Source organism: Puma concolor, chromosome A1 (assembly GCF_028749965.1).
Source record: "Puma concolor isolate L17-30 chromosome A1, mPumCon1.1.hap2, whole genome shotgun sequence".
NCBI lineage: Eukaryota > Metazoa > Chordata > Mammalia > Carnivora > Felidae > Puma > Puma concolor.
In genome coordinates, this window is record NC_141667.1 from 59736579 (window position 1) to 59748306 (window position 11728).

The 11728-nt window shown below is 38.7% G+C and overlaps 1 long non-coding RNA gene across 6 annotated transcripts in view; it reads left to right on the top strand.

The window, feature by feature from the left end:
- The window catches only part of LOC147584180 (uncharacterized), a 40588-nt gene that overhangs the window by 26597 nt on the left and 2263 nt on the right, over positions 1 to 11728 (top strand). For 4 of the 6 annotated variants that reach the window (XR_015253271.1, XR_015253260.1, XR_015253299.1 and 1 more), the window contains one exon: positions 11310 to 11407. The exons of the other annotated variants lie outside the window; for them this stretch is intronic. This is a non-coding gene — a long non-coding RNA (uncharacterized LOC147584180). The remainder of the gene's footprint in view (positions 1 to 11309; positions 11408 to 11728) is intronic. 6 annotated transcript variants of the gene reach the window in all.

Genomic DNA, 11728 nt, shown 5'->3' on the forward strand with positions numbered 1-11728 from the left:
ATAGTGACTAGGATGAGGTTTCAGTTCTTTTTTCTTTTTTTTTTTTTAAGATTTTATTTTTAAGTAATCTCTACACACAACATGGGGCTCGAAAAGCCCCAAGATCAAGAGTCGCATGCTCCACTGACTGAGCCAGCCAGGCACCCGGGTTTCAGTTCTCATAAAGCTTACATTCTACTTCTACATCAGTTTTTAAGTCAATAGGCAGAGTTTGTATTATTCTGTATAAATACTGTTCTTTGTTCAGCCAAAAGTTATGCTCTGATACTTTTTTGTTTCTTGTTTTTTATACAACTGCTGTTTTTTTTCTAGTTGATGCGGTCCTTCAGTATTTGTCATTTGCTTAGTTTTCAAGGTACTTATTGCTCTTTATTCCCATTGCTGCTAAAATCTGTCAAATGCCTATCAATAATATTTCTAAATGTTCAGAGACATCGGGTACTCCATTCAATACTTTGTTTCTCCTCTCCTCTCTCCCCCTACCAGAGACATCTCTTCTGCTTCCTTACATCTTTCTTCTCTCATCTGGACAGCTGATACTTGCCCACACTTGTGGGTTGGGCCCTCTGTTTCCTGGATTCGGCGTCATCCCTTGTGTTACTGTGTTCCTTATATATTCTTCATTACCTCCATAGGAAAGATTGCTTGGGAGATCTTGCATAACTGATTATGTAGCTGGGCTTCCCTCATACTTGGTTCATAGTTTATCTTTGTACATAACTGTTGACTGAAAATGATTTTCCATCAGAATTTTGAAGCTTATTGAAAAATCTGGTGCAATTACAACTTTCTTTGCTTTGTAGGTGAATATTGTTTTTTTCCTCTCTGGATTCTTTTAGGGTTTTCTCCTTATTTCAGCACAGTGACATTTCTCAATGATGGATTAAATTTATTTTTCTGGGTGCTTGGTGGGATTTTTCAATCTGAAAACTCATGTCTGTCCATTTGGGAGGTTTAATTTCTAGCAAAAGCTCTATTAACTGACTTCTACTTAATTGCATTGCTAGATTAACCCACACTATCCATTCTGCCTGAAAAATATATTGACAAATGCTCACAGCATTCTAAATGCTCACACATAGGAGTAAATAAAACCCATAGTTTTTATTTCCATCAGTTGACTTGTGTGCTAATTACCACTATCAGTCAGTTGCATTTGTTCCCAAACCTGCTTATGCCAGTTGCACTTGCTATTAGAATTATATAAATTAGTTAAAAATTGTACCTACTAATGAACTTAAGTATGAAAAGAGAGTTGTTACCAGGAAAACCAGGTTGAAAACTTTGGGAAAAAAATGGATGAAGTCAATTTGCTTAAGTAAAAGACTGGGAAGGGGCGCCTGGCTGGCTCAGTCCGTTAAGCGGCTGACTTCAGCTCAGGTCATGATCTCGGGGTCCGTGGGTTCGAGCCCCGCGTCGACCGCTTAACCGACTGAGCCACCCAGCACAGCTGAGCTGTCAGCACAGAGCCTGGAGCCTGTTTCAGATTCTGTGTTGCCCTCTCTCTGACCCTCCCCTGTTCATGCTCTGTCTCTCCTTGTCTCAAAAATAAATAAAACATTAAAAAAAAAAGTAAAAGACTGGGAAAATACAAACTCTAGAATAATTCAGCACTCAGATTGCTTTGACAGTGGCTTTAAGTTCTTGTTCTTTTTTTTTTTTTTTAAGTTTATTTATTTTGAGAGAGAGAGATTGAGAAATTGTAGAGGAGGGGCAGAGAGAGAGGGGGAGAGAGAGAATCAAAGGAGGCTCCGTGCTGTCAGTGCAGAGCCCACCTCGGGGCTCAAACTCATGAACCATGAGATCATGACCTGAGCCTAAATCAAGAGTCAGACACTTAACTGACTGAGCCACTCAGACACCCCAGTTATTGCTCTTCTTTAAAGAAATTGAAATTGGAAGTTTTAGACAATGCATTCTAGGAAATGCATTGGAAATGGCTTAAAGATCCAGTTAGCAGACCGATACTCAAAGAAAAATCCTTAGCCTGAATGAAAAGATTGGTGAATGAGTGCATATTTATGTTTAAAGCAAAAATAAAATGGCTAAAAACTTACTTTAAATTGTAGAGACCTGACAGTTGTCACTTAATCAAATGATAAAGTTGACATCACCAATACTGGATCAAACTGTACCTCCTGATAGGATGCACTGAGAAGGGATACCATGTCCCTGCAGTGGTATTTTGCCAAAAATGTAAAATGCCAATCTCTTCATAAGGAAACACAAGATAAACACAAGTTGGGGGATGTTCTACAAAATAACTGGCCTGAACAATTCAAACACGTCAAAGTCAAGAAAGACAATAAAAGGCTGAGTAAAGGTGATCAAAGAGACATAAGAACTAGATGTGTGGCTCTGGATTGGGTTCCAAACAGGCAAAACGTTAAGATGTTTTTAGGACAGGGCACCTGGGTGGCTCAGTCCTTAGGCATCGACTTCAGCTCAGGTCATGATCTCATGGTTTGTGAGTTTGAGCCCCACATCCAGCTCTCTGCTGTCGGCACAGAGCCTGCTTTGGATCCTCTATCCCCTGCCCCTCTCTCCCCTCCCTGGCTCTCACTCTCTCTCAAAAATAAATACACATTTTTTAAAAAAAAGATGTTTTTAGGACAATTGATAAAATTTGAAAATGGACTATAGATCTGTAGATTAGATAATAGTATCGTATCAATGTTAAATTTCCTGATTTTGATAACTGTGCATGATTGTGTAAGACGATGTCCTTATTAGAAAATATACTCTGATGGGGCGCCTGGGTGGCGCAGTCGGTTAAGCGTCCGACTTCAGCCAGGTCACGATCTCGCGGTCCGTGAGTTTGAGCCCCGCGTCGGGCTCTGGGCTGATGGCTCAGAGCCTGGAGCCTGTTTCCGATTCTGTGTCTCCCTCTCTCTCTGCCCCTCCCCCGTTCATGCTCTGTCTCTCTCTTTGTCCCAAAAATAAATAAACGTTGAAAAAAAAAATTAAAAAAAAAAAAAAAAAAAGAAAATATACTCTGAGATATGTAGGGATAAAGGGCCATGATGTCTCCAACATACGTACTTTCAAATAGTTCAGAAAAAATGACATGAAAAAAATACAGAGAGAATTATGAAGACAAAGCAAATGGGGCTAAATATAAATAACTGATAAATCTGGGTAAAGGGTATGCAGTTCTTTGTATTGTTCACGCAAATTTTCTCTAAGATTGTAATGATATAAAAATACAAAGTTACAAAAATATATACAGTAAAAAATAGACATTTATTTTGATAATCTATTATAATTATTTCTATAATCAAATTTCCTTGTAATTAGCCAACCCTGGAGCTTCCCAGGCAAGAACAGAGTATGGTGTCACCAGGTTGGTGTTTCAGGGTCATGGGTTGAATGTGGAAGAGCGGAAAGCATTGAGGCTGGAGAGAGGCAGAAGGCAGATGGTGAAGATGTGCTTTACAGCTTAAAGGACTTGAACTTTGGGAAATGGTGAAGGACTGTTAAGGAGAGAGTTCTGTGAACACATTTATATTTTAGAACGGTCACTCTAGCTGCTGGTATGCACTGTGAATAGAAGAGGAAAGGGGAAGATGCAGGACTGAGGCTACTTTAGTTACTTAAAAGGGGAGTAACCAGATTTTGTATTACATTTGTGGCAGTGAGGATGGACACAAATGGAGGGATTCAAGACCACTTTAGAGGTGGAATCATAAAATGGGAGAACTGACCAAAGTCACAGGGAGTGGGAACAGTACACGTTGACTCAAGTTACCTTCTTTAGGTGACTAAGTAGATGGTGATAATATTAACCTGGCAGGGACTTTAATGCAAGAAACAGAGGAGGAGTGGAGTGAGAGGGTAGAGCAAGATGATGAGTTACATTAGATCATGATGAATTTAAGCCTCAGTGGGAATCAGATAGACATATGGCTATGTGCAATCACCTCCCCCTCAGTTCATAGCACACAAAAAACATGTATCTTAGAATTGGTCAAGTATGAAAACTCTGGCAGATTGCTTTCCAGTTTAGCTGTTCTGTTATTCTCTCCCATCAGCAGTGCAAGAGGATTGGTTGGTGTTTTCCCATATCCTTGCCAACACTTGGTATTTCCTGACTTTTTAATTTTTACTAATTTGATGGGATATCTAATGACAGTTTGTAATTCGCTTTTTACTAGTAAATTTAGGCTTTTTCTTAACTTTTTCTTTTTTTAAAACTTTTTTTTCATGTTTATTTTGAGAAGGAGAGAGCTCTTGGGGGGGGGGGGCAGGGAAGAGGCAGAGAGATAGAGAGGGAGAGAGAGAATCCCAAGTAGACTCTGTGCTGACAGCACATGAAGTGGGATACCATCTCACAGACCATGAGATCGTGACCTGAGCAGAAAACAAGAATTTTGAAACGCTTAACCCACTGAGCCACCCAGGAGCTCCTAGGCCTTTATCCTTTTCTTTTTTTGCTTATTAGCCACTCAAGTTTCCTCCTCGGTAAATTTAAGTGTATATCATTTGCTCATTCTTCTACTGGGTTTCCAGTTCTTTTCTTGTTGATTTTGAAGGATTTTTGAGTGTTGTAGATATTAATCTCTTACCAACTTTAAATATTGCAGGTATCTTTTCCCAATTTTTCATCTGTATTTTGTTTATGAAATCTCTAATTAAAAAAAAAATTTTTTTTAATATTTATTTACTTTTGAGAGAGAGATAGAGAAAGAGAGAGACAGAGCATGAATGGGGGAGGGGCAGAGAGAGAGGGAGACACAATCTGAAGCAGGCTCCAGGCTCTGAACTGTCAGCACAGAGCCCAACATGGCCTCAAACCCAAGAACTGTGAGATCATAACCTGAGCTGAGGTTAGATGCTCAGGTGCCACCCAGGTGCCCCTGAAATCTCTAATTTTGGTGTAGTCAAATGTAATATTTTCCTCTGTGTAATGTCTGCTTTTAGAGTGTCAACAGGTTCTTTCTCACAGGTCACACAGATAGGAGTTTCTATTAACTTTATAATTTTACTTTTTATATTTATGCCTTTACTTTTTTGTAATTCACCATTGTGTATGGTCTGAAGTAGAGATCCAACTTTATTTTTCACATATGGTAAACTGGTTTTCCCAACATCATCTCCAAGAAAATCCATCCATGTCCATTTATTATTATCTAACAAATTGCTATGTATACCTGGGTCTATTTCTGAGCTCTTAATTCTGTCCATTGGTTTATTTGCTCCTTTATATCAATGCATTGATGACTTATTGTGGTTTAAAATATGCCTTAACAACTAGTAATGTGGATAGTCTTTCTTGGTTCTTCTTTTTCAAAATTTGCTTAGCTGTTTGTAGACATAAATTCTACCAGTAACTTATAAGAAATATATTTGATATAGATATTTCAAAAATAGAATCTAATAGTCTCTTGAGCAGTGAGTTTACTTTTGTTGAAACTAAGATTCATATTATATATGAATTATTCTTATTTTATGTTTACTACACTTTTTATTTTATTCTTTTCCTTCCTTTCATTAAATTGAATTTTGTTCTGTTGGCTTGAAATATATGCATTCTATTTTTATTTTATTTTTTTTTTAATTTTAAAAAAAAAATTTTTTTTTTAACGTTTATTTATTTTTGAGACAGAGAGAGACAGAGCATGAATGGGGGAGGGTCAGAGAGAGAGGGAGACATAGAATCTGAAACAGGCTCCAGGCTCTGAGCTGTCAGCACAGAGCCCGATGCGGGGCTCGAACTCACGGACCGCGAGATCATGACCTGAGCCGATGTCGGACGCTTAACCGACTGAGCCACCCAGGTGCCCCATGCATTCTATTTTTAACGAATTAAGACAAATATTTGTAGTTATCCTCCCTAATAATGTCTTAAACATAATACTGTCACTATTTTCCTCCTGAACAAGACAAAAATATTAGCATGTTTTCACATCCCTTATTTTTTCTCTTTTGTCTCCACTCGACAACTCTTTTCTCTTTTGTCTCCACTCTTTTGTCTCTAGACTTTGTCTAGAATTTTCATTTTGAATTGTTAGAGATTGCTATGGTTAATTTTATGTGTCAACTTAGCCAGACTTCAGTACCCAGATATTTGGTCAAAAGCCAGTCTAAATGTTTCTGTGAAGGCATTTTTTACAGGTTAGCATTTAAATCAATAGGCTTTGAGTAAAGCAGATTAGACTATATAGTGTGGGTGGGTCTCATCCAATCAGCTGAATGCCTTAGGAGAAAAATGTCAGAGGTCCTCTGAAGGAGAGGGAATTCTGCCTCTAGACTACCTTCAGACTTGAGCCCAAACATTCATCTCTTCCCTCAGTCTCCAGCCTGCTGGCCTTCCCTGCAGAGTTTGGACTTGGCAGCCCCCGACAACTGCAGGAGCCAATTTCTTAAACAAAAAATTGCTCTCTCCCTCTTTCTGTCTCTCCAAACACATCCTATTGTTGTTCCTCAGAGAACCCTGACTAACGTAGGGATATACTTAGATTTTTAATTCAACCATTCTCGAGAATGGTGTAACCTTGAATCTAGAATTGAGATTTAGGATTCATTCTCTTAAATCTGACTGGCTGCGTTTGAATCCTGTCTGAATCACTTACTGCATGATTTTTTGAAATTTTTAATTGAAATATTATATGTGTATACAAAGGCAAACATATAATTAAGCTACAGCTCAATGAATTTTCAGAAAATGAACACACTGGTGTAACTAGCGAAATAAAAAACCAAAACATTACTAACACTCAAATATTCCTTATGCCTATCACCAATCACTCCTCATACCCTTACTAAGGTGAATCACAATTCTTACTTCTATAAGAGTAAATATTTTTTTATTTACTCTTTTTTGTCCTATCAATTTTTGCATTTTATATACAAGGAATCATACAGCATGTATGTTTTTGTATCTATCTTATTATGCTTAACCCCTTTTTTTGGTATGATTAATTTCGGTGGCTATATGTAATTGTAGTCTGATCATTGTTGTGTAGTATCTTGCATGGTGTTTCATGATATGACATACTACAATTTATTGATTGATTTTACTTTTTATGAGCATTTGGTATTTTCCAGTTTTCTGTTTGTTTGTTTTTCCTATTATGAATAGAGTTACTGTAAACATTCTAGTGCATGGCTTTTGGTGAGCAGAGGTAGGCATTCCTGTTGAGTATATCACTGGGGGTGGAACTGCTGGTTCGTCAGGTATGTATAGTTCAGCTTTGGTCAATACTGCTAACCAAATCTCCAAAGTAGGTGTGTCAGTTTAGACCCCCATCACCAATGTCACCCGCACATGATATTTTTCTGTTTCTTTTAGTTGTCCTGGTTCTGGTTGGTTTGTATTACCTTGTGGTTTTTTGTATTTTCCTAATGACTAGCAGAGCTGAGTACCTTTTATCAGACATTTGGTTATCTTCTTTTGCAAAGAGATCTATTGTACCTTTTCCTAAAGTGTTGTTGGCCTTGTTCTAGTTTATTAGGGCAGAAGATTAAGTTATTGATTGAAGTCTTTCCTCTTTTCTGATATAGGTATTTGAAGGTATGCATTTCCCTCTAAGCATTGTTTTAGCTACCTCCCATAATTTTTTAAAAATATTTTTAACACATTAATTTTTGAGAGAGAGAGACAGAGACAGAGCACAAGCAGGGGAGGGGCAGAGAGAGAAGGAGACACAGAATCCAAAACAGGCTCAAGCTCCAGGCTCTGAGCCGTCAGCACAGAGCCCAACACAGGACTTGAACCCATGAACTATGAGATCATGATCTGAGCGAAAGTTGGATGCTTAACCGACTGAGCCACCCAGGCACCCCTACCACATCCCATACATTTTGACATTATGGTTGTGTTTTCATTCAGTTCAAGATGGTTTTTAATTTCTCTTGGGAATTCTTCTTTGACCCACAGATTATTTAGAGATATGTTGTTTAATTTCCAGATATTTGAGCAATTCTGAGATTTCTTTCTGCTAATAATTTCTAACTTGATTCCATTGTGGTTGGAGAACACACTTTGTATAATTTCAGTCCTGTTACATTTATTAAGACTTGTTTTATGGATTAGCATATGCATCAGATTTTATTTGACTTTCAGAAGCTTTTAGCCCAGCTCATTTAGCCTCCTGCCCTCCTGCTTTGGAGTCCGCAAACCTGTGGTCAGGAAAATCAAGCGTGTCTGAAGGCTCCTCATTTCTGTTTTTTCCACTCTAGCCACCAGCAATAGAAGAAATCTTTGATGGTTTCCCTTTCCCCCAGTAGTGGCTGTCTGCCTGGGCCAAGTCCCAGTCCTCCACCCATGTCTCGATGTGGCAAATGCCGCCAGAGGAGTGTATCAGCTGCTGATCTGATAGCTCTCCAGTGAACTGTTCTCTCCTCTGTGGGGTGTTTAGTCCTTTCAGTCCTTATTCCAAAGTCCTTGACATCTGGAAAATGTGATTTTTTTGGGGGGGGGGGGTAATCTGTCTAGGTTTTAATAGTTGTTAGTGTCAGGGTTGGCCTGTTTCAACCTCCTACATTCTACCTAGAAGTGGAAGTTGTTTTTCCTATTTTAGATAACAGCATACTTTGCTATGCTGTTTACTCACCTTTATTTTACATATGGCTTGTAGCATTCGTATAGATTTGTTTCTCCTCTCTTTATTCTCCTCCTCCTCCTCCTTTTCCTCCTCTTCCTCTTATTCCTCCTCCTCCTTTTTTGAGAGAGAGAGAGCAAGAGCGAGAGCAAGAGAGCATATGAGTAGGGAAGGAGCAGAGAGAGAATCCAAAGCAGACTCCATGTTGTCAGCACAGAGCCAAATGTGGGGTTTGATATTGCAAACTATGAAATCATGACCTGAGCTGACATTAAGAGTCGGATGCTTCACTGACTGAGTCACCCAGGTGCCCCTTGTTTCTCTTCTTGCTGGAATACTAACTACAAAAGAATTTTCAAAGAATATTTCCAAAGAGAATATTGCTTTGAGTGATAAAACTGGCACTTTTTATATAGATTAAAATTCTGAGGGGCGCCTGGCTGGCTCAGTTGGAAGAACATGTGATTCTTGATCATAGGGTTGTGAGTTTGAGCCTCATGCTGGGTGTAGAGATTACTAAAATAAATAGGTGGATGGATGGATGGATGGATGGATGGATGGACGGATGGATGGAGGGACAGACAGACATAAACTTAAAAAATCCAGTTTTGATGCTCTTTTCCTTTAAAACTTTTGAAAATACTGCTTTTCTTTATAATAGTATTATTCATAATAGTCCCAAATTAGAAAACAACCTAAATGTCTATCAACAGTAGTACAGATAAATAAACTTTTCCTATATTTCTACAATACAGCAATGTTTCTAACTGGAAATGATGTTGCCTCCCAGGAGACATTTGGCAATGTCTGGAGATATTTTTTTGGTTCTCATAACTTGTTGGGAGAGGCAAGAGGATTGCTATTGGCATCTACTGGGTAGAGACTGAGGACGCTGCTAAATATCTTGCATTGCATAGGACAGTCTTCCCATAAAAGAATTATCTGGCCCAGAATATAAGCACTGCTGAGGTTGAGAAACTCTGCTCTATTATCAGTGAGAATAGATGAACAATTGCTACATGGATACAAACACATAACTCCCATAAACATATGTTGAGCTAAAGACGCCAGATACAAATTAGTATATACAGTGTGCATATATTTATTTAAAATTCAAAAATAGAAAAAAACTAATTCATGGTGTTAGCAGTTAGGATGGAGTTGTCTGTGGGGTACAAATGGTGACTGGTAAGGGCCAATTAAAAGGGCCTTTTAATATGAGGGTTAGTTACACAGATGTATTCACATTGTGAAAATCAAGCTGTGCTTTATAAATGGTGAGATACAAATATATAATTATTTACATATATAATTATACATTATGTGATATATAAATTTTATATATGTATATGTATATATACATACTTATATTGGAATAAATGTTTTTCAGAATTCCATTGTCTGCTTTTAAGAGATGATCTGTTCTTCCTCTTTGGAAGCATTTTCTCTTTGTTTTTGATATCCTAAGCTATCATTTTAACGTGACTAAGAGTGGGTTTATTCATACATATCTGTTTGTCACTCTACGAGATGTTTTTTGTAAATTTTTTAATGTTTATTTATTTTTGAGAGAGAGAGTATGAGCCGGGGAGGGGCAGAGAGAGAGGGAGACACAGAATCCAAAGAAGGCTCCAGGCTCTGAGCTGTCAGCACAGAGCCCAACGTGGGGCCCAAACTAACGAACCACAAGATCATGACCTGAGCCAAAGTTGGACACTTAGCTGACTGAGCCACCCAGCCACCCCACTGTGAGATCTTTTAATCTAAAGTCTATTCTTTCTTTCTAATCTTGGGAAAAATTTTTAGTTATTGTTTCTTCAAATATTTTCTTACCTATGGTTATTTTTTACCCCTTCTGGGATTTTTATTATCTAAATGCTGACAGGTCTGCTTCTCTCTTCCATATATGTCTCGTAGCTTCTCTTCTATAGTTTATTATTTTTTCATCTCTTCCCAGTTATTCCTCTGGATGATTGTCTTGACTGGAATTTCCAGTCTCACTAATTCATTCTTCAAGTTTATTCAGGCCACTGAATGGGTAGGAACAACCGTTGAGTGGTCTTGAGCTATTTTCCCATAAAGGCAAACAAAATGGAAATAAGGTTGACAGGAAATAAACAGTTTCTTAAAAAAAAAAAAAGAAGTAAAAATAAATAAAATAAGTTTCTGCATTCTGTTATTCAACCAATCTATAAAGTTCCTTTTTAAAAAAAACAGCATTGGGGCGCCTGGGTGGCGCAGTCGGTTGAGCGTCCGACTTCAGCCAGGTCACGATCTCGCGGTCCGTGAGTTCAAGCCCCGCGTCGGGCTCTGGGCTGATGGCTCAGAGCCTGGAGCCTGTTTCCGATTCTGTGTCTCCCTCTCTCTCTGCCCCTCCCCCGTTCATGCTCTGTCTCTCTCTGTCCCAAAAATAAATAAAAAACGTTGAAAAAAAAAAAATTTAAAAAAAAAAAAAAAAAAAAAAAAAAAAAACAGCATTGGTTTTTAATTTAATATTTAATATTTTAATATTTAATTGACATTAAAACAGTTAATATTTTGCAAACCAGCTTTGCTAATTTTTTTTATTATTTTTCAACATGAGTATTTGTTCTTGAGTCATTTTACAAACTCTTCTATATTTTTGAAGATATTTATTGTGCTTATTTGAATTGTCTGTTCTGGCCCTTCAGCTGGGCTTTATCTGATATTCATTGGCTACCCTTTTGACTTTCTTTTGTGGTGTTGCTCGCCTCGGTTATTCTAATTTGTGATCACACACACCAGCTTTCCCCTTGGGGGCTCATCGCCTTGGTTGGGAATGTGTGTCCAGGCGGAGGGCTGAAAGGATTGGCCCCTGTTGTGTTCTGCAAAGTTTTAAGAATGTGAGTATGTGTGCTCGGGTGTACACCTCAAGATGAGTGCCCTGGCCTTCCAGCCTGGAACTAACCACTGCTTCTTTCCCTGTCCCTGAGGAGCCTGGCTGTACTTACCCTTGGGCACTGCTCTTTCCAAGAGCTGTCTTCTTTGGCTGACATCCCCTTGTCCTCAGGCTGTGGGGCAGGGAGGAGTGTCCTGAGCCAGGCCATTTGTGTGCACCTGCTGTTCTCGGTTCCCAGCCCAGCCAGTGCCCTGCTGCTGCTCTGTCTCCAGGCACTGGCTGGCAGGCAGTCCCACCCTCAGCCCCCATGGAAATGCAGGAAAGA